General features: G+C 37.4%; 1 long non-coding RNA gene across 1 annotated transcript in view; it reads right to left on the bottom strand.

The window, feature by feature from the left end:
- The window catches only part of LOC110017226 (uncharacterized), a 31,374-nt gene extending 4,870 nt beyond the window's left edge, over window positions 1–26,504 (bottom strand). Inside the window, exons 1-2 of the long non-coding RNA XR_002292551.3 lie at window positions 25,453–26,504; window positions 944–1,034 (exon numbers count right to left, since the gene is read on the bottom strand). This is a non-coding gene — a long non-coding RNA (uncharacterized LOC110017226). The remainder of the gene's footprint in view (window positions 1–943; window positions 1,035–25,452) is intronic.
- Window positions 26,505–26,716: the final 212 nt, after the last annotated feature.

The following is a 26,716-nucleotide window of genomic DNA, read 5'->3' as shown; positions in this document are numbered from 1 at the left end:
TTTCTCAAATAAATTCTCAGCCACCAACAGAGACAAAAGAACTCAGACAGAAACACATGCCGCTACATTTTCACACCACCAACGCCTAAACTCAACAGTCAGCCTGCTCTCTAGGGAGGAATCAAACATTTTCTATTTTTATTCTAATCTCTGTTGCCCTTTTTTCATCCTTCCCATACTTCACCTTTGTTCCCGTTTCAAACACTTCTTCTTCCTCTCATCCTCACTTCTTCTGTGGTGTTTTTGTTTTTTTTCCATCCTCTTTTTTTCACTAATCCACCCCCTTATTTTCTGCATTTTAATTGGGGGAAGGCTGTTTTTTTTTGTACAAAAAAACAGAGGTATACGTTCTGTTGATGTGAGGTAGGACGGAAAGAGAAAGAGGTTAATATATGTGAGTTTGAAAGAATGCCTTTATAAATGTGATTGAGACATAGCAAAAGGGGTTTCTCCCTCACATTAGTTTATGTGCGTATCCTTTTAGGGACCTCCGCCTCTAGAAGGGAGCTTCCTTTCACTTTTCTTTTTTATCTAAAGCATCCTATACAATCCGTAACGCCCTGTTAAACGTGAAGAAAGTAGACTAAAAGCAATGAGTGAGCAATAGATGTCTGTGGTGTTTTTTCCACCACATTTCTTCACATTTTACATCTACCCAAAATAGATTTAAAAAGAAACAACGCCAAAGGGGGTGTTTGAACCAGTAACAGATTTTAGATTTCAACAATACTAAAAATGAAAAAGGGTGTATGGTCAATTAAATCAAAACATCAAAGTAAAGTTTTTAAAGAAAGTCAAAAGTAAAAACCTGTAGGAAGGTATAAAAACATTCATCTACATATGCCTAATGTTAAAAGGATGCATAAAGCCATACTACTCAAACCATTTCCTTAGAAATCCGTCCATCCATCTTTATGTTTTCCAAACCGGCTTAATCCCTTACGAGGTCATGGGGCTTCTGGAACCTATCCCAGCTACTGTCAAGGGGCGGGGTACACCTTCGCCAGTCCATCACAGTGCTTTCTTTGATGCCTCTATAGAAAAATTAACACAAAAAAAAATATCATGATTTCCATTTCAATATTTATCCAAATGTTTTGCATTTTAAAACAGCGTTTGGATCAGTAAGACAAGTCAATGAAAGTACCACTGAGAAGCAGAAACACAGATCCCTTTTTATTAAAATGTTCAAATCAAAAGCTGCTGGTCAGACACATTTGACTTCAATGGGCACCTCTTGAAGTCCATTTTAACTGCTTTATTTCTTTTAAATGTGTTTATCTGTAAAAAAAAGTGAACAAAGAGCTTTCTTTTATGTACAAAATTTACCTCAAAATCTTGTAGGGTTTCTTTTTAGCAGCTAGTTTAAAGATTTTTCAGAATTGCAGAATCCTGCATTCACCAGCCACTTTACATAATTTCTACAACTTCAATGAATCATGAAAATGACATCTGCAGCAACACAAACATTTCAGCCACACATGAAAAACAGCACTCTTTGTGGGAGACTGGAGACATTACAATTTTTAAATTTAAGTGGACAGCTGTGACATTGTGAATGTATTGATCAGCCCATGATTTAAAGCAAAAGTACTTCATATTTCAACCCTTCAATTGGAGTTGAGGTTGCTTTACAACTTTAGATAACATAATTTGCTACTCCACAAAACATAAAGAACTGACCCAGAATGCAATGTGGTATTTTGCATAATTTGCATCACTTAAGTAAAAAACAGATGGATCATGTCTATGAAATGGACACATTGTGGCTTTTCAACTTTTAATTGCAGGTCATCTCAAGGTTTTCATGAGCAGATGAGGTTAGCGCCCAGCCTGTTTAGAGTTCTTTGCTTTTGTGGGTCTTAAAAAAAATAATTGGCACAAAAAACACAGGGAAAAAACGATGTAAACAAAAAAATAAAAATAAAGCAAAGAACACTAGTTTTTTTTTTTTTTCCGAATACACGAAAACATTTGAATGAAGACCATCAGATTTTTGTGTATGCAATACGCTTCCATTTTAAACAGCCCTGCTGTATAAAAATCTTTCTAATGCTATTTTGATTTGATTATAGCTCTTAGATAAGCCATTTAGCTCTTTTCATTCAAAAAGGTTATACAAAATGGGACGAACTGTCTTCCCTTGGTAGACGCATACACAGGAGTGATCAAATCTGGTTTGTTTCAAAAGAAAATGAGAGAAACGTGTTTCTTTTTTCCTTGTTTTTTTTCTTTTCACCACTGATCTAAAAGGTTTTTAGACATAACATGTGGTTAAGTCAGACAAACCGCAGAGCCGGCTGCTCTAAACAACAAACCACCATGACAACATTCTGCCACATTCCACGTGGCCAGCTGTAAACAAAGGGAAAAAGGCCTCTCATGCAAAAGTGCCATTAGCATTTCAACTTTTTAAAAAATGAAGAAATGTGTTGATAACAGTAAAAACATGTTGCTTTCCAGCTTTTTGAAGGTACTTTGTGGTTTAAATGCCATTTTCCTTTCTGTTTATTCTAAGATTAGCCTTTGTCAATACTTAGTAATTTACAAAGTAGTGCATGACTGAGTCTGAGTCCTTTTCTGACCCAGGGATAATTGATATACAAAGGTTAAATATGCTTGGAGTGCAGAATGTTTGCAGCAGGTTGTTGACTGAAGTCTGGGTGGGTGCAGCCAGACAAAAAACAGGTGGAGAGTCAAAGGGGTTAAATCCGAACAGGTTGATGGAGTGCATACATGTACGGAGAGCAGTTGGTCCTGGACTGAAAGTGTGTGAAGGCGTAAGGGTCATCAGCTCTGAGTTCAAATGTGAGGTTGTGGAGTTCAAGCACGGTGCACTGGAGGGGTTTGACAGCCATCTGTTTTAAAAAAGGTTTACTTTAAAAGCCAAACCCAGTCTCCAGTCATTTGAAGCACTGTATCAAAGGCCAAAAGGGTTTAACCCTTGTGCTATCCTATGGGGTCCAGATGACCCGATCCTTACATTGATGCGTTCTCCCTACCATGACAAAGGTGGATAAAGGTGAAGAGGATTTCATGTAATCCATGGAAACCAGTGAATTTTACAAATCATTGAAGAAAAAAGGTTTAGCGCACATTCTAGTGGGTCTAGATGACCCAACTCCCAATGTTAAAGTGCCTAGGATAGCACAAGGGTTTAAAGACTCACTACAGTCATATTTGTGATTTATTGAAAAATCGTTCCCAGTGGTCCAGTTGTACAGGAGGCTTTATTGCCCGTGACGGACCTTCCAGAACCTGATTTTTTGAACTATAGCCCATGGTGTTCACACTGGACAAGTTGGGAGGGGCTTTTTCTCTACCATTTACTAGCACATGTCTGCCACCTACAGTTGGAAGAGGCTTGGTGCAAAATATCAAAGTGGTGCAAATCTCATGAATCTTCCTCCATGCTTTTTCTTTCACAACTCTATTCCCATATATAAAAGACTTGGTGTAATAAAATTGCACAAACCGCATTTATTAATTTCTCTTCCATGGTCAGTTTTCAAACAGTTGACACTTCTGTGAATTAAGATATTCCTTTATTAGTCCCACGATGGGGACATTTCCTTGTTGCAGCAGCAGTACAGGTACAGAGAGCAATATGTAAAAAAAACAAAAACAAACTATGGAGTCAATATACACACATATGTACACAATATACACATACATTTCCAAGAAGAAAAAAAATTAAATGGCACGCCATCCATACGTTACTACCAAATCAGAGTCCCTAAATGGTTAAAGTTTGACCTGGTTTAACTTTCAATGCACATTTTGTATTTAGAGCCAGAAAAGGTCAAAGAAAGATGCTTAGCTACACATGAATGCGAGAGTTTTGAACTTGGAAGCTCAAAACTTAGATTTAAGCATTTACATAGTAGCTGCTTGAACACGTGTTGCTGCCTTTGTTGCGTTACACATATATTGTTTATTTTCATAACTCAAAAAGATAGCTAAACCTGAAGGACGCATCTTCTTCAATGTTCTCCCTCTTTGAAAATATGAAATTGTGTATTTCTTTTTTAAATTTGAAGGACGTTTTTTTTCTTCTTCAGATTCCTAGAAGTGGTGGCACTAACTCACATGCACACTCACAACATTACATGGTCATGCAGACAAATCATGCAGGCTTGGTACGCCTTGGCGTTCTAAAAAGAGGCCAGAACTCCTCACTACTCTCATCTTCAAAGCAGCTAAAGAGGAGAAGAGAGGCAGCTGAAAAGCCCACGGTGCGTTTGGCACATCAAAACCCACTTTGACTATGAAGAAGAAGCACTTTAATATTTACAAATTGCAATAAAACTGCATGCTGTTTGAGTGAAGGGAGTTAATATCCACACAAAGTGTGCTGTAAATAAAAACAACTTTTACAGTGTCACTTTAAAGGCTCGTAAAAGGGGAAAGTTTCCTTTCCTAATCTTCATGTGAGAACATAACTAAATTAAAGCCTTTGAAATTGTATTGGAGGCTTTATTGCCTAACCGAAAGTGTTTGGATGATGAATTTTTGACTGTTGGCTGCAAAACTAATTTCCAACCGTAAAGCTAAATGCTTTGTAGAGCAGGTTATTGGTTTCCTGCAACTGTTTGATCAGTAATTCGCTTTGTAAATCTACAGTTTTACACTACAGTAAAGTTTATACTTGTAGGTTGAGATGGGGAACAATAAGGGGATTTGACTGTTCACAAAACTTTAACAACAATGAAGATTGCAGGAAGTGGCGGCTCACATGAATTAGAACTGAAAGCAAAGTTGAAACATATTTTATGACTGTGTTTTTAAATTTCTACTTCATGTCCGATGGTAAAAACCCAAGTGGAGAGCATCTCAAGAATTCAGGAGACGGCGTGTTTGTTTCAGGCACCAGAGTCCACTCAGACGGCCACAGATTCCTGGGGTTTGCAGCGGAAGAGCCAGAAGAGCTGAAACTTAATCAACTCAGTATAGATGCAAGACAGAGATTAGATACTGAAATTCCTGACCTTTTTGCAAATGAATGGTTTGGAATCTATACAGCAGTTAAAAATAACAGTTGCAATAACTGCATGGGAAAAAAAGTTTAGTCTGCTCTTGATCCAAACATTTTATAAACAAACTCTTTTTACTCAAAGTTAAGAAAAAAAAATCCTTAAAGGATAAAAAATTTAAAAATTGTAATTTTCATTTGTTCTTCTTATAGTACAGATATCTTTTTTCTTTCTTTTAAGTGTAATTAAGACTCACTTTGCACTAGCTCAGGTCAGCATTTTTTTGTTTTTTGTCTCAAAGTCACCTTATTTGAAAAAAGCGTGAAAGCTCAATCAAACTCCCATCCAACAAAACAAATTCTGATTCATTTCAACAAATAAATATCTTAGTGCTTTTGCAAATGAACCCTAGTGTGTCTCAGGGAAAGAGCAAAGGACTATCCAGAAGACCGGGGATGAGAAGTAAGGCCTTAGTCACAACCGCTCTTACGGGGCCTGCGGACAAAAAAAAAAAATGGGAAAACCTGTACAGGCCTCCATGAAAATTTAAGAGCGTAGACCCCTTTGAGAGCCCATAGCGTAATAATGTTCATGCACATGTTTTACTACAGGCATGCTGTGGGCAACAGGTTGTAGAGAACACCTGTAAAGGTTAAACGCAATCACGTCATACGAATCTGCGCACTGCGCAAGGGGCCCGTTAGTGCTATTCATGTGATAACTGTGTGCAACCTTACTGTTAGAATTTCTGAAATTAGACAGTCAGAGCGTAGTCAGAGTGGGCGTCCTTACATGTCACCTGCACAGCCTGTGCCCTAACCCTAACACAGAGAATGTGCAAAGGGCTTTCCTGAAGACCAAGGACCAGAAATAAACTGCTCTTTGATCCAGAAATAGAAAGAAAAAAAATGTGACAAAATGCTACACAAAAAGAAAAAAACTGTCATGGTGCCTCTGTCAGTCCCCCCCCCCCTCTCACTCGGTTCCTGACGCGACCAGCTGAAGCCACTCTCCTCATCAGCCTGCAGCCTCTTTAGGAGTTCCAGAACCAGTATCCGACGCCAGTTCATTGTACTCCTACGGTGCTTAGTCAGGTCGACTCTTGTTCTGTCCATGCCTGTTTTCCCTTCGCTTAATCCTCTTTTGTCTGCCCGCCTTCAGGAATACCTCACCACAAGTGCTCACCTGGTTGCCGTCATCTATCCATGCTCCTCACTTCCACCTCGCATCCTGCTCAAGCCGTGTCATCCGGTTGCTGCCGTCAACACCCTCCAGCCACGCCTCAGCTCCGACTCAAGATCTCAAGACTTCCATCTTGCTCACAGATCAAACCTCTTCCTGTAAATTAAATCTATTATAATCACGTTACGGTTTCCTGAGTCTCCTTCCGGGTTCCAGCATTTGGGTCTGCCAGGTCGAGATCATGACAAAAACATCAACATAAAGATTTAGTATTGTGGAATGTTGCACTATAATACAGTGTGGATCATTCCAATGAGGCCAGATTGTCTTAGTTTTATAATAACAGCATATAGATGATTAACAAATGACTTTAAAATCATTTCAGTCAGACAAACTCATGCAGTAAAATATTTATTTTCACATACTTATTTTTCACATTCTTAGTTGGCATTCACAATCTTTTCGTTTGGCATAAGGCTCCGTACAATTCCATGAGATAATTTTTTCCATAAAACTTTTGGGTAATAACCCCAAACGGAGCCTACAGGTGAAAGCCGGGGAGGAGGGTGGGGTGACGAATGCAGCGCTGCAGTAAGGAAGAGAATGAACGGCTGCACACCTGGACTTAAATAGGACACTGAACAGGTGAGTTAATTAACTACCCGCCCTAGGGGGGGGGGGACCGAAGCAAATACTGCAGAGTCTGCCTTCCTGAAAGGCGAACTCGTTCGCTTATTAAGGGTAAATCCTCCAAACTGAACAGGTAAAGGGTGGCAGGAAAACCTCTGAATGGAAGATTGGGAAAACTCTGTAAAAGCCATCGTCTACCTTGACTGACTGGGGTCAAAGGGGACAGAAAAAGAGAAAATCAAACACAAAAATGTTTGTTAGACAAACATCTGGGTTAATGACAAATCCCTGTCTCACAACATCTGTTACAAGACAGCAGAAGAGTTATTGCAGCAGTATGGAGCCAAGACTTCCACACTTTAAGTAGTCATCCCTTCCTATATCAAGCTGCTAATTTCTTAAAAATGGAAAAAATTGCACCAAAATGTATTTCTGCAGTTTGCCTTGCTTGGTAGAGTGGATTTCTGATATAATCTGACACGTCTTGTGTCCATGCACTAATAGGCTACACCTTAGGCTCCTTTGGAGAGAGAATGTGTGTGTGTGCAGGGTTAATAGAAAAAAATGGTGCATGTGCAAACTCTTGCACACCCATTTGTGTGTTTTGTAATTCATCTCCTGAGCTTGAATAGACCCCCAAGCCAAAGTTAATGAAGTGAAATGAGAATTATTAGCCAATTGTATTAAATTCACTGACAGGCAAACGTGAGGAAACAAAGACCAAAGATTTGAGACATGGTTTCACAAGGGATTCTGGAAGCACAGTCACCAAAATATACATTTTCATGAAATAAAAATTAAGTAAAATATGAAAAAGTTATAAAATACTGATACATCTGGCTTGATATGTAACAGCAAGGTACAAAGAGCCGAACCTTGATAAGCTCCCTGAGTATTAGAGATACAGTTTGTGCTCCCCCTTCCTCCTGCCATATTCTTGCAGAGGATTAACAGAAGAATTGACTGTATCCGATTCACGTGGTGAGCATTTCTCCATGGATTTATTTTTGAGGCAAATCTGCGGTCCGAGTCATCCGGGCCAGGTAACGTTCAGGCTAATTGGGCAGCAACGACCGGCTATTAGGCTGATTAATGCCATTGGCCATCATGTAGTCTGCCTAACATGCTGCACATGATCATAGCATTATGGAAAGTGGGTCCTCTGGGTCAAGTTCCTTATCACTGTCAGATATTTGAACTGCAGCCTCATGGCTTCTGTGAAGAAACTGCAAAAACAGCCACTGCTGTGCATTTTTGACTGCTGTAATTGTTGGAAATGTTTAAACTTGCAATAACTTTAAGAATTGGAGCAACAGAAAATGACAAAATAAAACGATAAAGTAACAGTTCCAGCAGTGATCCCAGCTCCGGATTCAGCATTGACCTTATTCTGACCCCAATGGGGTTTACCTGTTTGCCCACAACCTGGTCACTGCGCTCTTTCATTAGGTTTTGCATATTTGGTGCAAAACCAGAAGAAACTAGTTTGAAGGGAAAGAATCAAAGAATTCTAACAGGAAACTTCTAATTCTGCAACATCATTCCAACTGTTTTAATCATGCTATATTTTCTGCACTATAAAGTGCACCTAAAAGCTTAAATAAAAAATTAAAAAAAGTGCGCCTGATAATCCAAGAGTGCTTTACATATGGATTAAATCTGGTTCCGTTTGTTGATGTTGAAGCGATTTTGAGATGTACACGGCGCCCTGTCACAATGTCAGTCTTTTTTGTTTTACGAGCTGTAAAAAGGTGGGGTGTTATTACACTAATGTGGCTAATGTGTAGTGGTGTCGGACTGTGTGTTTTTTATGTTACTCTAAACTTTAGATTTGTGTTAATGTTAAAAGATAAAATTTTAGGTATACTCACAAAATTTTTATCGATACTTGTGTTATTTCACTTTTTATGACTGTTTTATCTGTTTTTATGTTAAGCGCTTTGTGTTTTTAACCAAAATGAAAGGCGCTATATAAATAAATAAAGTTTGAGTTTGAGTTTATTTATACTCACTGCGGCGAGTGTGTGTGTGTTTGTAGGGGGGGCATTTTCTTTTTCCTGGGGGGAGGCTTGCAAAAAATAATTCAGAAGCACTTGCGAATATGCTAATGTGGCTCTCTCTGACTCTTTTTGTCTTTTTGAATGCACCTAAAGCTGCGTACCCGCCAGGCATTTGATGCACGTTCAGGAACACGGTAAACGTGCATTTTTTTCGATACCAATATTGCGAATATTGCTCCAGGCTTTTTCTTTCACTGCTCTATTCCAATATATGAAAGGCCTGGGCTGAATTCAAATTGCTTCCTTACCCCTCTGGCTCCTCCCTATTGCTCCATTTGTAGGGGCATCTGAAGCTGTAGCAGCGTTCAAAAGTTTTTTGTTTTGCTTAAGAAGGAGCTGTAGCGACTTAGGAAGGTGATCCACGTCGCGCTTGTGGCACGGAGGAGCAATGCATTTCTCTATGTGTGTGTGCTCTGAAGCATGGACGTTTAAATTTAAATATAAGTATTGAGGGTTTTTTTTACACGACTTTTCAAAGTTATATATTTTCTGAGCGCTGGCAGCTTCGGGTTAACGTAGATGACAGCAACTATTGATGATGTAATTGAGCGGCAGTAATGTCCAAATTTGAAGACACTATTTTTTCCACATCTCTCCACTTGGAGGTATAAATGTAGAGGTTGGCAGAAGCTTCAGTGGTGGGGAAGCAATTTGGATTCAGCCTTGGTGTCATAATTCCATCCAGGCACAAACTGCAAATATTACATTTCTCCTTTATGATTATCTTTTAAATGGTTGATACTTTCATGTTTTGAAAAGGACACCATCCATAATCGCTACCAAATCCAAGTCCCTGATTGATCAAAGTTCAACTGGTTAAACTCGGACAGGCGATTAATGGCCACGCGATTTGTTTGTTAAGCCCGAAAACGGACTTAAAAACTTGCATAGCCACGCATGAGCTTGAGAGATTTGAACGCAGAAGCCCATAAATGCGCATTTATGCATGATTACATAGACTTTACAAAGGAAGTGGTCATTTGAATGCACATTTCCCAAACGTAGCATTATAGTATGCCTTATGAAAAAAATTTAAAAATAGTCGATTTATTGATAATGGGCCTCATAAGTCTATAGTGTGGAAAAAAAGGTATGTTAAGCTTTTACTTAACCATTTAACTGTTGTGAATAATTGCACCTCAGGATGCACTTTAAAAAAAAAACATTTTTTTTATACTTTTGCCAAAAGGAAAAGTCAAGGTAGGCAAAAAATAAATGCTTGAGGTACTAAACACCACCAGAAAAAAAAAGTAAAATTACAAGATTTAAAGTTGTAAATTTACAACTTTATTCTCGAAAATTACGAGAGTTAAAGTCATAAAATCTACAAGATCTTAGGTCCTAAATTTAGATTTAAAAAAATTAAAGTCGAATAAAGTATAAGGATAAAGTGGCGGCCCTTTACACCCAAACGTGTCACTGAGCCGCAAACTCTGCATTACAGGCACCAAACCCCGGAAAGAGTGGCCAAAGGGTTCAGAATTTCTTTGTTTTTGAAACCTGTCCGGAAAGAAAGCTTTAAAAACTGCTCCACATCTTTCATCTTCCAGCACGGCCCTTTTAAACAGACAACTTTTGTGTTTTTTCTTGCAGATTTATGACTTTTTTCTCATAAATTTAGGACTTTAAATTCATAATTGAAAAAAAAAAATTGTTTGTATACTGGCCCTAAATCTCTGTTGTACTTTTGTGTTTGGTGTTATTTAAAGATGTTATATGCAAGCTGACATACCTTTTTCATGATTTTCCCTCCTGAATGTCCTGCTCTAACTTCAAGTAAGCAGTTCTGCAAAAAACTCACTTCAGTTGTTAAAATGCAGAATTAAACAGCAAATAAACACATTTAGCAGTCCCGAAGTGACTTAGATAAACTTTTAAAAAGGAAACATGCTAGTCTCAGCTTCTTCCAGTCTGATAAATCTGCGGTGATGCAGACAACAGGCGTTAACATACAATCACAGCCTCCTCTGCTGCTCACCAGACTGAATGCAGCCTTCCACTTATCAGAGAGGCCAGAAAGCAGCAGCAGGACTAACCTTTGGGTTTACAGCCGTGGTGGCTCTGCCTTTCAGACCTAACACTGAAAAGGTACAAGACCTGCCGGCATGTCTGAAGACTCCGTCGCTTTCACTTTGAACTTAACAGCTAGTGTTGTTCACTCATTTCCTCTTTAACTGTTGTTTGATGGCAAATGAACAATCACCTTAAAAGTTAACAGAAAAAAGGTAAGACCCAGTCTACTAACTCTGAACTTCTTCCTAATAGATCTTTTTTTTACAAATTGAATGAAAAATAAACAAGGAAAAGACCGAGTTAATGGTAAATGTCAGATTTCTAGTGATGAGATGTGATAAAAGAATTGTTGAAATAGCCTGTGTTGGCCTGTGCAAGCTTGCATGAGGCAAAAAAAAAGGAGGACTCTAAGATCCCTACAGACCTCTGAGACCACGGAGGCTGGAGATAAGCCACTCAGCATCAGCACCCCTAATTTTCCCTCTGCCTGCTCATGTCAAACCACTGGGGTCCCCTGTAGTGATAACCTCTGATGGACAAAGAGCCTTTTGTGTAGAAAGTCTCAGCCCACACACACACACACACACCAGTGTCTTTTTTTCCACAAAGTTTTATTTTATTTTATTTTAATATATGAACTCCAAGCATGTGTAAAAAAGAACAACAACACAAAAGTCTTTTGTGTTGATATTGTGACATCACAACTTAATGTCACACCTCAGATATTTCTGCTTTAACCTATAATTAACCTATAATATCTCTTTCTTTAAGTCTGGATTTAATATGCGAGTACAATATTTCCGCCTTCCTAAAAATCAATTTTTTGGGAATCAATGAACGCATTTTTGTAAAGTTATGAAACTGCATAAAAATAGGTTTTGTGTTATAATGTCAAAAGATCTTTGCTTCTGCTGTAGATATCTACTGTTTTTTTTAACCAACTGACTTTTTTTAATAATTAATACTTTGTTTTCATTTGCATGTAGCGTACTGTACCAAGAGAAGTGTACATCAGTGAAGTATAGAAATGATTTTTTTTAAATTCTCCTCATTGAGATCAAGTCTAAAGGTGTTGCTATTTCTAAAGGGACATTTTATCATAGAGTGAGCATTAATAAGAAGAGGATTTAGTTTGGAAAAAAAAAAAAGAACATATCTGTTAACAATCACAGAATGTTGATTCTGAACTGTATTCATTATTATTGTCACAAATATGACAACATAGGTTCTATTGGTAACCAATTTTTCAGAACCAAATTTTCCACAGTATAAAGCTCATTAAACGACAGTGTTCCTTAAAATCCAAAGCTTCACATATGGATTAATTCTGGCTGTGTTTACTGACGTCAACGTGATTTTGAGAAGAACAGGGCGCTCTTGCAAAATGTTTGATTGGGTGTGGGAATTTGCTAACACGGTTAAAACCTCTTCTTTTTTTTAAGTGTTATTAACAAGATTGGTAGTTAGCGTAGTGACTGTAACAATTGTTTTAGTGTTGTAACGGCCTTTTTACTGTGACTCATCTCTGACTCTTGTCTCACTTAATGCATCTTATAATTCGTTTCGCCTTATATAAGACCTACAGTACATTTGACAATAGACCATTGACGGTCTGCCCTATGATCTGGTGTGCTCTATACTGCAGAAAATGTTGTATTTTATTAATAAATCAAAATATTACCTGCCGAGAGGAAAGAACTCATCATGGGCTTGTTTATACACATTTTTTTTTTTTTCTGTGATTGCGTTTCCAGGCAAACAGCAAATATGGTACAAAATAAATAAATAAAAAAGTCCTAAAGTGCTTGCAATTTTTCCATTTGATCCAGTTACACGTGGGATGGATTTCTCTTGAAGCACATTTAACCATGTCAGATCATTTCCATGACCAACCACAGGCTCCCACCATAAATCTTCAAAGATGCGACACAGAAGGAAAGTACTGGTGGTGTGAAACAGCTGATTCAGGGGCATGTGGCCTGAGGCTATGGGTCAGAGATCTCCTGAGGTCACTGGCAGCAAAACGGAGCAGACGACGCACAAAGGGAGGGAGACCAGGCATTTGGGAGAATGACAATGAGCGAGAGAGACAGAGACACGTCCACTGGAGCCGACGATCTGGGCCCCAGGTGTCTTTGATCTTTTAAATCAAGCTTTATGAAGTAAACATGGGCTAATTGTCTATTCCGGGGCAAGATGTTTATCTGCGAATGCCTGCCTGTTCGTTGTAATCTCCTGATATGTTTCTTTAGCTTTACAGAGGAACCCTGTCAGCTCCAATTAGTTTCCTGGAAGTACGAAGGCTACGACCCAGATTCAGCCGCCTCCATCAAAACCAATCACACATCGAAGTCCAAGCTAGACTTGACCTAATGCATATCTCTTGACCTTTACTTCCAGCGAGCGCCTTTCAAAATTAATGTGCGCCTGATAAAGTATAGATGAGATTGAGAATTTAATTGAACTTCAAAGTCATCTTTAATACAGTTAGTACTTTGAAAAGAAAAGTTTTATTTCAGAAGCTTTATCTTTAAGATCCATTTTGTGAGGTCTCTCTCCAGGTTCCAGTCGGATTCACGAGTCAGCCAGTCAGCAGACAAGTTGAAAAAAAAACAAAAGACAAGGCCGTGGAAAGAAGGAATCACACGCCAATGAGAGGAAGAAATGTGTCTTCAGAGCTTTGAAGTTCAGCTTTTGGTAGACTGAGGGTGGAAACTGGGATGTAAGGACTTCGTTTGAACTTCCTTGCATAAATATTGGTGGTGATGTTCTAATGGAGTTTCCTTATGGCCTTCCTACAACATAAGACTTCCAGAATTGGGTTGAGCTCCCCTTCCTGAACCCACAGAGATCAGACAGCGGGGGACGTCTCGTGGGGAAAATAGCTCATCCGGTGATGACGCTACTCATTGCAAGCCTGATTGGGTTTAGTGAGGCCTGGGGGAGCTGAGAACAACACATAGTGAAGATACATCAATATTCTCCAACCACAGAAGTCAACTTATTCATGTTAGAATTATAGTTTTATTCCAGATGATTATTAAAAGTAAGTTTTCTTCTTTTTAAGTTGGCATGTTTTTGTAGCAGTTTGCTTGTCTTTTCTTCAAATGGTTGATTGTGGATCAATCAAGCATCCTTACGGTTCAGAGAAGATAAAATGGTCAATAAAATCTGAAAATGTTCTTCAAACAAATCATGCAGTATATTTTAGAGGAATTAAATGCCACTGGACTATAAATAGAAATGCCACCACAAACTCAACAGAAATTTATTGTGTGGACTAGAAAATAAAAATACATTAAAAAAAAACACTCGACTGCATTGTATGAAGATGTTTTGAATTAAAAGAAGAATCTTTAAAAAAACAAAACATGCAAAGGAATAAAAATGAGTTATGTCTAAAATCTTTAGACTGGAAAACCTTTTTTTAATATATTTTTTCCTTTAAACTGACGCATTTAAGATAAACAAAAACATTAGTTTTGTTTATCTTATAGAGTTTTTCAAAGAAAGACCAAGATAATAGTTTTCCTTTGTTTAATTTATGGAATTTTCCAACAAAAACCCTTAAAAATATTAGTTTTCTTTGTTTATTTTTTTCAAAGAAATACCTTATTTTCAAAATAAAGATCTCTCTATCTCACAGGTTTAAAAATGTCATTTTTAGCACCAATCCTCCAATTGCAGCTGTTTAATGCACAGAGAACATATTCCAAGTTCCCATTTTAATTCCTGTCCCAGTGTTAAGTCTGGATGTGTTCTTACAGTGACTTGCGTGCGCGTAAATCTCAGACACAACCACCGTACAGGCCGGTCTTCCATCTGAGAGCGGCATCATACCACCTCATTCACAAGACTCCACTCCATCAGTCAGGCTGACACATGGAGAGGCAGTTCCATGCCTGTGGCATGCAGAAGGGATCACTGCCCTGTCAATGTCTGTCATTCCAGCTTTGTCCGCCTTCGTGCCCTTACACTGGCAGGTTAACAGAGAGTGGCGCTCCTTCAGGAATTGTGACAGAGTGACAGGTGACAGGTGATGCCAGCTAAACAGTCTGAGACACCCAGGACTTAATATCAACCCCAGTGCAATTCAGTGAGTTTGCTGTATAAAAATAATGCTGGGGTCTGCTTAATATTTATGGGATATCCCCAAGAGAGACATCAATCTGCCATCTTTAAAACAAAGCAAAAAGGGCTCACTTCCCGGCGAAATATACCTTTTATTCTGTAGAAGCAGTTTCAGACACTGAGCCGGTATTTTTGTATAGACACACTGTTGTAGCCGAGCACTTTTAAAAAAAAAGCTAAACAAGACATTGTCTTCTCTAACAAAGACAAAAGTCTTTGTTCTTTTCACCCTCTTATGGTCTGAAATCAGCAACACTCCTAGCCATGGCGGACTCATCTGATTCTCATTATAACACACAGCAGACCAAATTCAGAACTACATTATATAAAGAGATTAGTTTGTTTATTCAAATTGCAATTACTTTGAAAATAAAATTGTTTTTGAATTTAGAGTCATTTGTAATAAGGGTATTTTTAAGCCATGCACTTCGTCATCGTTATTTGATTACCTTTATCCAAAAACTGCAGTTGTCTGATGATAATATATATAATATAATTATAACATATTGTAGTTATCCAAAAAATTTGAAGATTAAACCTTTATTGCCTTTGGGATTACGTGTTTGCTGGAGCCAACCCAACAATTTAAAGGCAAAGAAAGGGTACACCCTATACTGTTTGTTATTCAAAATTACAAACTACATTTTTCATAGAAACAATATACTCATACTCTAAGGGACAATTTTCAGAGCCACCGGTTAATAAAGAAATTTAGCCGAATAAATTTAGACCGAACAGACAAGTCAAAATTACGGCCAGCATATGCCCCCTGTTTTAGGATTAGATTTATAGCTCTCTTGACACCTTATGGACCTTTCATGGTCATTATTGATGCTGCTGGTGGACCCAATTCAAGCATCAGACCTGCAGTGTGTTTTGAATGTAAACTGGTGCAGGATAGTGCATCTAAATCTTTCCGTTTGACCTGAATCTCCCATTCCATTACCCAACAATCCCAGAAGAGACAGTGGTGGTCTCTTAACACTTGAACTTTGACCCCAGTCAGATCCGGAGAGAGGCGATTTATAGGCACCACGGCGGACAACCGATGAATCTCATCTTCTTTCTCAGAGGGGACATACAGTAATAACGATGCCCTATGAGGTTTTTGCTCTGAAATGTGATTACGCTTTAACCTGAAGCACCAAAGGAGGGACAATTTGTAATGGAGAGGTACTGTTGGAAGCAGCATCAGGATCATTAAAAAGAACAAAAAAGCCCATATTCACATTTTTAAACTGCAAAAGTAACTTTCATTTTGGAATATTCACACCTTGGAACTGTATTCAGTTCTATTCAGAGAGCTAAAGATCATGTTAAGCTGCTTTTCAAACAAGGCTTTGGTTCATTAGTGAGGACTTGCAGGAGCTTATCAATATGGGTACTTCATTATGGTACTTCTAGATGTACATTTTTATTGATAACCATTCAAGGACTTTTAAATATAAAATCGAGAGTAAAAAAAAAAAGAGAGTAAAAAATAATTTTGAAGTTTCATTGAGTCAGAAAAACGTGGAAAATAAGAGGCAGCATTGTGAGTGATCTGCTCTTTTAAAGACAAAATTAGTACTTGATCAGGAATCGACATTTGAATTTTTTGCCGGAATGGTGTTCTAAGGTGATAGGCTCCAAGTTGAAACTCGTCTGTTTTCACTAAAAGTTGTTGTTGGCCCCTATCAGATAAAACACGTATATTACAAAAGTTTCATCAGGCTAAAAATGACCACAGACGGACGCCACAGATGCTCAGTTTTTACATCGAAGCGGAACAATTGTTCTATTAAAGGGGGGTAAAATTAGAGACTTAGACTTGCTATGTAATTGTAACAAAGGTGGTAATACCACACCAAGCTTATCTTTTTTTTTTTTTTTTCTAAACAAACGTTAGTATTTCTACAATGCTGACATAGCTGTGATTCTTTTTAAGTATGTGGATGAAGATAACACATCTAACACGTCTTTTGTTATAGAGGATGTTAGAGGATGTTGCACTAAAACGGAAAAGCTTAAATGTGCAAAACTACATGTGTGGTACATAAATCCATTGGCTGTGGGTGAATGGGGAGTTTCTGAGACACCGAGACTGGAAAAGAAGGCAAAGGCAGGTGTGTAGTTAAGTTTGTACCAATAGCAGAGTATAGCAGAAAATGATGTGAAGAAGTAAGGAAGAGCATGAATGCTTAGCCAGGAAACATTTTTTTATTTTATACTTTCAAATTTTGTTTTGGGTTTTTTAGAGTGCATTCAATGTTAACTCCATGTTTATTAGTGTGTAAACAGACTGTCACATGTTCAGACTAACATACATGTCTTTTTCAGGACGTGAAAAAAATGGATGCCTGATACTTCCATAGCGTAGGAACAGAAAAAATCATGACATATTTAGTTTTTCATCCAAATGTGCACAGAAACAAGATTAGAAAAAAAAAAAGAGTTTTCAAGGACATACAGTACAGACCAAATGTTTGGACACACATTCTCATTTAAATGAATGGGAGGGTGTGTCCAAACTTTTGGTCTGTACTGTAACTCAAATTTGCAGTCTGCCTTTAAACAAAGACAGTAAAAAAATATATTAAAAGAAGTACAACTATGTGTGGACAATTTTTAAATAAAATGAAAAGACCAAAGCTTGTCTATTGAGTTGGTCTGACATTATACACCCACACATGTTAAAAGAAGCTTACAACATTTTCATTTTCAGTTTTTTATAAAGTAGTTTTAAACAAGGCAGTTTTTAAGAAAATACTGCAGTAAATAGTATCTGATTCAGTTCTCGTTTTACATCCTATTTAAGTGGTTTTCTTAAAAGTCTGCTTTCACAAAAGTTGTTTATCAGTGAACAGTGGAACTGTTGTCATTTTATTTTAAATAATTAATTGCACAGCAGATCAGTGATGTCCAGTGAGGTCAAATCATGTCAAGGATTTAAACCAAAGATGTCATTGGTCAAAAACCATAAATACTGCCATCACCAGATAAAGGTGAAGGTCACAGATGCTAGGGAATATTTTTTCCCTTTCTGTGTCATCTCATTTCCGTTCTATAAAGAGGGGTAGGTAAAAGTGAAGAAGTTCAGCTCTAGAGGAAACAGGAAGAAAGTCTCTTTCACTGCACTCTTTCATAACCATTAGCTGTGTGATGACACCAGCGGATATTCAGATTGATTTGCCATCCTGTGAAGATTCTTTGGCCTCTGCAGAAGGTTCCCATCCCTAAGATTCATTTATGTTCCTAATGAACAACTTCCTGCCCTGATGTTTCTTCAAAGTAAAATCCACCTATTTCATACTTCACTTTGATTGCAGTAATGGTTTTATTTATGAGGTCACTATTGAATCTTGTGTCTCGTTCGTAGTTCTTTAGCCACAGGATGGGCAGAGAAATAATCTATGAGCTCCAGATGTGAACCTCATTTTTCATAAAATGCTGCAGAGCTTGAAAAATCAATACAGCTCAGGTTATGTGAAAAAATAAAGTTTTGGCAAAACTTCAGAGGTTTCATCCAAAAAGTTGCAGAAGAAGAAACCAAAACGTTAAAAAAGAATCCTTTCTGTCACATAATTCCTTTACGGAACTAAGCTCTTTCACCCTCTGGAATAACCTGTGAGGTAACTTCAGATCATTGGTGACCCTGACCAGACCTGCAGTGGAGCTCCCATCAAAGCCACAGACCTGCTGTGTTTAAAGTGGGTCTACCACACCGGCTGATTATCATGTCAAAGCATGATTGGGGCCTCTGTAATCACCCTGAGAAGATGATTAGACCACCAAAGTACCCACTTTTCTCCGACTAAAGGGTGTATGGGTAGTTCAAGTCTCACTGCATCAAACAGGTCATTTAGCTTCTTTTGCTAAATAGATGTGGACATAGTGTGACAGTGAAGCATGAGGTTATTGTTTCTAATCATAGTTTTGGAGGAAGGTGACAGACATGGGCAGACTAGCTTCGAGTGAATGAAGAATGAGGGTTGTTTCATTGGGAATCTGGAGCGTCCCCTGCTCAATGTTCCCCTTTGACCCCAATGAGATGTTGATGTTTACTCCTCCGTGGAGACTCATTTCCTCCTTCTCTCTAAAAACAGCCCTTTTTAACCACTCAACAGTGATATATGTGGTTCTAAAGGGATATATATTGAGGAAAATACAAGGAGATTTCTGTAGATTCGGATGGAGGAAGAACAAAGTGTTCTAAACCCCTTTAGGGCACCAGAGCTGCAGAGAGACAATCGAGCCGATTCACAATTGCATTGGGGTGAGGCAATCGAAGGGGTTAATCACTTGCATTTTGACAAACAGTAAAAAAAAAGAATAGCCTAGAGGTGCAACCAAGAGAAAGCAATGAAGCACGAATGAGATCAGTCAAATCAATCAAGGAGGAAAATTTAAAATAATATTAAAATAATTGTATCAAAGATCGATTTGTTTCCATATGGCTCATTGGAGTTTCACACAAATGCACAAATAGACTGTATGGCTATCTATCGTAGAATGTGCTTTTAAAGGAAGGTGTGGACCCCTACGGCATTGATTTTCATCAAATTTTCTTCTTCTTTTTTTCAAACTTTAGGCATCATCCATACATAATAAACTAACCTTTTTTTTATTTACATTTCTGCTAATTAAAAGTTGAAATCATTTAGCTGTGAGACTACAAGTGTTTTGTTTTTTGTAAATTTTTAAACATTTTATTTGTTAGAAAGTATTCCTGTGCCTTACTTCAATGGTAGGGGACCGTTGCCTTATGAGATTACTTTTTCAGAATCTTGATGTCACGTGACTCCATGATCATTTTTAGGTTCATTTGATTGCAATACCTACAGAAGAATCAATCTAAAGTGACAAAAGTATTGCCAAGTGTTTCACATTTACATGAGTGATCATTTGGTGTAATTAGGATGACTAAATCTATTGTTTAAAACACAGGAAGCACAATTAAACAACTGGTTTTCTCCTGCATTAATTTAATCATCCTGGCTTATTAGACTATTCTGGAAAAAATTCCATTTTAGGTGGCACTGGTCTTCACTTTTTTAAATTTGTGGTCTTTTATTTACTCAAAAGTTTAAAAAAATTGTTTTTGATAAATTATTCTTTTTTTATTTCAATTTTTTTATTGACTGACTGTAGAAGCAAACACTCCAAATGTTCAGGCTGAAAATCTTCCTCCAAACAGTGAGGGGCCCATTAAGGAAGCCTCCACTCCAGCTGCTCTCAAAAACCAGAGGCTGTCAAGGCCATGATGTGGGGGGCAAAGGTAAGGGATGGTCACCTTCTGTTAGACTTCAAGAAATAGCCAGATTAATCACAGCCGGTCTTTCTGGACATTCATTACCATCCACTGTCAGAAACTTGGCTTTGGTCAAGATTTACAGCTGCCTTTTACTCTGTCGACCACAGCCTTCCTTCCTAATTATCAGCTCAGCTGAGACCTTGACCACGGCTTTTCTCATGAAGAATCCAAGATCTCCAGATTGATTGTCAACAAAGTCTGATAACGATGAAAAAGCTACACCCTAGGACACATGGAGAAGAACAAAATAAAAGAACAAAAGAACTCCTTATAGGAAAAGTGCTAAAAATAAAAGTACTTTACAGGTTTTTGTCATATTTAGCAAACAGCAAAGGTTAAAGAAATGATAGATATGATCCACATTCTCTTGGCGTTTAAAGTTATCCAGAAAAATCCCTTTATTCTATGAAAATTATGACCTAAAGAGAGTAGATGATGAAGCCTAAAGGGAGAAATGTATTCCTAAAATTGTTGGAACCGTGAACCTCACATATTAAATTATGAATTTAAATATAAACATTTAGTGTTTCAATGTTTTCTTTGTTTTTGCATAAATGACTTTACAGATCAGATTCCAGAAAAGAGCATCTTCTGAGGCAATTTTTTTAGTGGGAAGCAGGAGCAGATATGGGTCAAGGTTACGATCTGGAGGACATCAGCCTCTCTGCGGTTGTCCTTGGACAGCCACAAAGCTTGAGATTACAGCAGAAAGACCTTCCCTAACATGATAAAAACAAAACTGTGTCCAGAGACTTCAGAGAACAATAAAAGCAATCATATGAAAGGCTCCAAAGCTTTATGTTTCCTTCTCTCTGGTCTAAAATTTTACAGTTTGATACCGATACATTAGGCAGAAAAAAATAGCCCTGCCTTCCAGAGACGGACTGTATTTTCTCCTCTTTTATTCACACGGTTCAATGAAATTCATCTTGGCGCAGATGCAAAAGGGAGGGATTGGCTTCCTAAAGAGGCTGCTCATTCACTTTAGCACAGATGGGGTGTCGTGTTTATCCTGAGAGCCAACATGAAAGCAATAAATCCCTTTTTTTTTTTCAATTTTTTTCCTACTTTTGTAAAGTTTCAAAGTGTGTTAATATTACTTCTATGTTCAAAACAATTGTGGATCATAGCAGTTATCAGCAAATTCCACCTTAACAGCATCCGCTCATCTGAAGACACGAGCTCAGCACCTGAGGACATGGCGACCACAGCCCACTCTCAGCGGCCGATTCTGTGCCATTAAGTAATGTTTCCCGCAAAAAAAAACAAAAAAAAAAACTTACCCTCCGGCAACGCATTCTATTGCAATTTGCCTGATTAAATGAACTAAGCTGGTATTTATGAGGGGATTTTGTTGGATTTGTTGGCTTCTGCACAGGATAATGGAGCAAGGGGTTGTGAGGGGGTGGTATTACAGAAAGAAGGTAGGACAGATTCAGGGGTGGGCATCGATGAATATAAGAAAAATGCATGAAACTCACAATACTCTGTTATAAGGCCAAGAGGAAAAAATATAAAGATAATGAGATTACTGAGATGAAAATGAGATGAAGAAAAAAAAAGAAGAAGAAAAAATGTTTTAAAATTGAAACTAGGTGGTAAAAGCTGTGGTGTGCTGCAATATTATTCCACTTAAAAGTTTTGACCTTTTTTTTTTTCAGTCTGTTTTGTTAGAGTTGGGCAGCAACTACATTCCTGGATGTGCTTTTGCCGGGTCATTCAGTTTCTGATTTAGCACCATCAGTTGTGCCAGTTTTAGGTTATTTGTTTTATAATCTCACTTGTTCACACAACTTTACACAATTGTCAGATGTTGTGTCTTTGATTTGCTTCTAAACTTTGTTTTGTAACTGCAGTTTGCTTGTGTAGACGTATGTGTGTGCATGATATGTAACCTATCCCCATCTCCTGTTCCTAAATTGAACCCATATCCACAATTACTAAAAGTTGCAGATTCTAAAATGACCACTGGAGGCTGGTTTTAAAAATAGGAGATTTCTCATTGATTCCAATGTAAAAGAGTTAGATTTTTCACTGAAATATAGACTAAAATAATATTTTCTGCTTATACCACCTATGAATGTTGTTTTATTTTGTTTCATACGTTTTATTTTATATTCTGAAATCGATCAGGTGTGGTTTGTGGGGAGCTTTTGGAGACAGACTATTAAAAAACTACAGTGCAAGACTATCTAGTGCACTGGGTTTTAAAAGTAATTCTGACAACATGCTCACTATTTTTTTCTTTTATTTTTTAACGACAAATATGACATGACCAATTTCACAACTTAATTAATACAAACAATTTACAAAGACTTTTTTTAATCAAATGTGATAATAAAAAGATGGTTTATTTAAAAAATATTTGATAAAAACCTTTTTTTTTTCAGAAAAAATACATTGCATTGTGGTCTATTTTTGCAAAATAGTGAGCATCAATGCAGAGTTTTTTCACAGATACTTCTGGTAAATCAGTGTTTCAAAAGGAAATGAAAAAAAAAAAAGTCATTAAGAGAATTTATTTTGATTTAACCCAATAAAATAAAGGTTTGACCCGGAATTTCTTTTCAAAATGTATTGGTATGAACTACAATTTGTGGTAATGATTAAGTTGTTTTAATAGCAAAGATCTAAGATACAAACTTATACAAAACAAAAGAGAGTTTAATTAAAACATGTCAAACAATACATCGAAAAAACTTGTAAAATACTTTTCAGTTTAAGTTTAAAAATATTATAAATAATCCCAGCTATTAAATATAGGCTTATGACAACATAAATGTCTTCCTTTGAATAATTAAAGATCTTGAGCAAACTTTACAAAACAATCGCAATAAGAAAATATAGTTTTTTTTTTTTTTTTTCTTACTGGTAAACTGACAGCCCACTTTTTAAACTAACAGCCTGTTCTTCAAGGTGTTACAGTCAATCCTGCACTGTCCAGTCCCAGAAGTAATTTTTAAAAAGAATTTAAAAGTATATTCAGGTCTTTGGGGTGAGCAAGTGCATACATTGCACCAATGAGTAGAGCACAAACTGATGCTGGATTCAAGTCTCACTATCCTTTATAAGTATTTCTTTTACTGGAATTACAAAAACAAATATGTCAATTTCACATGGAGCCAAAATATTTAATTTAGTCTACGACATTTTTGCAACAAATGGGTACAGTTTTTTAGATGGCGGAAGTTATTCGCACAGATTCGTATCCGACACGGTCCTGGATGACCAGGAGAAGATGGACGGATGGATGGAGTTCACTTGCCTCAAAACAGCCTCTTGAAGTTGCTCAAACCAAAACCAAATTATTCTAAACGGGTAAATATTTTAATTAAATTAGATGTAAAGTTCTTAGTGAATTCTATTTTTTCTGTAGTTAATTTTAAGTAGTCAAAACCCATCTAGAAATTTTTGAAAAATGTATGAAATATGTTTGTTTCAACTCATACTTCACAAATTTGACATTCTAAATTGACCTAAGTTACTCATACAAATTCAATAAGTGTTACTTTTTACTCAAAACCCACTTTTTGCAGTCTATCCTGTGTGCAGTATCAAAGATCATCTCTGCTGTGTATCTATGCCTTTGTGTCTAACCCAACTGGGTTCTCCATATACCCCTTGTGCTATCATAGGGCATTTTAACATTGGGAGTGGGGTCATCTAGACCCCACAAGACAGTGCGCTAAACCTTTTTTCTTCAATGATTCTTGATCTTCACTGGTGTCCATGGATTACATGAAATCATCTTTATCCACCTGTGTCATGCTAGGGATAACACGTTAATGTAAGGATCGGGTCATCTGGACCCCATAGGATAGCACAAGGGATACATTCCTTACAAGATCTCTGTGTTTACTTTTGTTACAAATTTCCATCCTTTTGCTCTCCTGCAACACTCCCTCTTGAGACTTCATCAATGTGTCCCCTTTACCCTCACTGCGACTTTAACAAGTTAAAACACAGCTCTATTGTGCTTCATACCCCTTCCAGCCCTTTTAGTGTACACAATTGTTTTCTCCATTTTGTCGCAAAGATGTAATACAGCATGCTTTTTCATAGCACAAGTATTCATCTTATCTCTAGATATTTATGATGCGAAAATAAGATGCAAAACATCATTAATTAAACATAGGAAATTACAGCGGTAGCCTAACTTTGCTCCAGGGTGACGCTTTAGGGGGAGAAAGGCTGTTATGACTTAGAAAACAGGTGCCTGATAGATGGGGGAAGATGCAAATCTCTTTCCATGTACACTAAAATGAGTGACTAATTATTCAAAACAGTGCAATTTAAATTGGTATGGGATGTGCAATCAAATCCGAAAATCAGCATTGCGTTGGTGTATAATGTTTGCATAATTTGCTCAATTAGACACCTCCGATAAAAGCCTGAGTTACTCCTAAATATATTTACTGCTCTGCTGGAGTTCATCTTGATTCTTGCAGGTCTGTTCTGTTTAGACATATTTTGTATCGGCCAGTTTTCTCCAATAAATTCTTAAATGAATAAACTATCTGTTCAAAGTCAGCAGAAGAAACACTAAAGGTATGGACGTGTGCTGCTCATGGAGAAAATCAAAAGCGCTGCTTTGAAAGTGCAAAAAACAGCATACAGACTGCTTTACAGTGGCAACAAATGTCAGAAAATTTAAATGCTAACTTGTTATGATTTGATTCTCCTACTTTATAAGTACTAAGCAAATGCAAAACTCTTAAAGCCAAATACATGAAGATCTGTATTTTTTACCCTTCATGGTTCCAACAGAACCAACAGAAAAAGAAGAAAGACTCGCTGACAGGAAAGGTAAAAACTGAACTGAAAACTTGAGAAGTAAACTTTATGAAGAAACCATGATGACATTGTTGTCGAGTTATTTTTCCTCATTTTCTTTTTTTCCCCCTCATTTTCGATGCCTGCCTAACTCGACCAGGCTCAGTAGATAATGAAGGACGCTGGACAACTCCACTCATTTAACTACTTTTGTTTTCCACCACCGCATGATAACTTTAAAATAAACAAAACACGATTAAACAGATTTCAGAAATGTAAGATAATAGTTATGTTAAACTTCTGAAAATATTGTGCCGTTTAACCATTTTACTTTGTTAAATACTGTTCCCTCAAATTTCAGAATATCTAGTATGAAATTAAATTAAATTGAACATACCAATGGCTTCACCAAAGTCATCCAAGCATTGAAATGTTTGCATCTCAGGAGCTCGCCATGACTGCCAGACAAAACCCTCACTTGCACACTGTCGCCTAATTTAAGACTTCTTTCTACCTCCACCTACCTGGCAGAGTAGGACTCACATTCCCTCTATACTGCCCCCTGCAGCTGGGGAGTTGACCCTACCTGGAACCCACCCTCAACTCAATGACAGGAGCGAAAAAAATAAAAAAGGAGAATACATAAATCTTAACAATCATTAGCTGTAAAGGGGAACTGGACTGAGCCATAGAAAAATGTTGAATTTTCAGCAGCCATTTTTTTTGCAATATGGACTTGCCATATTGGAGCCAGACATCGTCAGTAAGCAGTGATTGGTCCGAGTCGGTCTGAGTAATTGTTTCTATAGCAACCACCATCGACAATCAGGAGTGAGCTTGTTGGAAGTCCACACACCCCTACCACTTGAAAGCAAGCTCTGGAGAATCAGTCAATCACTCATCGTGTCAATCTTTGAACATTCAATGTGAAAGGACATGCTTTAATTGAGGCATCTGATTGGTCAGTTTATAACTTGAAAATCTTAAACTAAAAAAAAACAACATTTTTAAAAAAGAATTAGGATTATAAATCAAAAGATGATTGGAGTGGGACTTTAAACCCTTATTTTAAGATCTGGTATGTAAAAATTACTCCCGACTTTGTGGTTAAATATGCTCAAAACTTCAGCAGTTCTCCATCCTCCCCCTCTCATACATTTTCCCTTTCCCACGTCTGCATCTGCAGCAAATCTGCTTTGCAGGTTTGTCAAACTGTTCAAAGACACAACACTCATCTCCACTCCACATGTGAAGCTTTTGGTAAAGGCAAGTGGCTGCTCATGTCCAAAATAACTTCCGAGAGGTCCGAGGTTAGAGTAGAATAGATACCAGAGCAGCCACAGCTAATCTCCATGGGATGAACCATTTGAAGCAAAGCTCTTAGCTGTGGTTGAACAATCACATATTGCAGCTCTTGTCATTTACCACGTGATCATTTTCTTGATGTACAGTGACTTTCTGATGCTCTGAGCTATCTTTACTAGCCCATGTGTGGAAATGGTAAACTAAAGATAGAAATATAAGTGTGAATGCAAGTTTCTGTAGGATCATTCAGTATCTTTTCATTATAAAAAAGTACTAGGATAAAGTGAGATTGCAAAAGTAGTCCCAATTAATTTTTTATTTTTTTTACAGATTTCCAAAATATGAAAGAAAATGTC

Source organism: Oryzias latipes, chromosome 19 (assembly GCF_053564925.1).
Source record: "Oryzias latipes strain Hd-rR chromosome 19, Olatipes_Hd-rR_3.1".
NCBI lineage: Eukaryota > Metazoa > Chordata > Actinopteri > Beloniformes > Adrianichthyidae > Oryzias > Oryzias latipes.
Note: the sequence above shows the minus strand (reverse complement) of the source record. Positions and strands in the feature narration are given on the sequence as shown.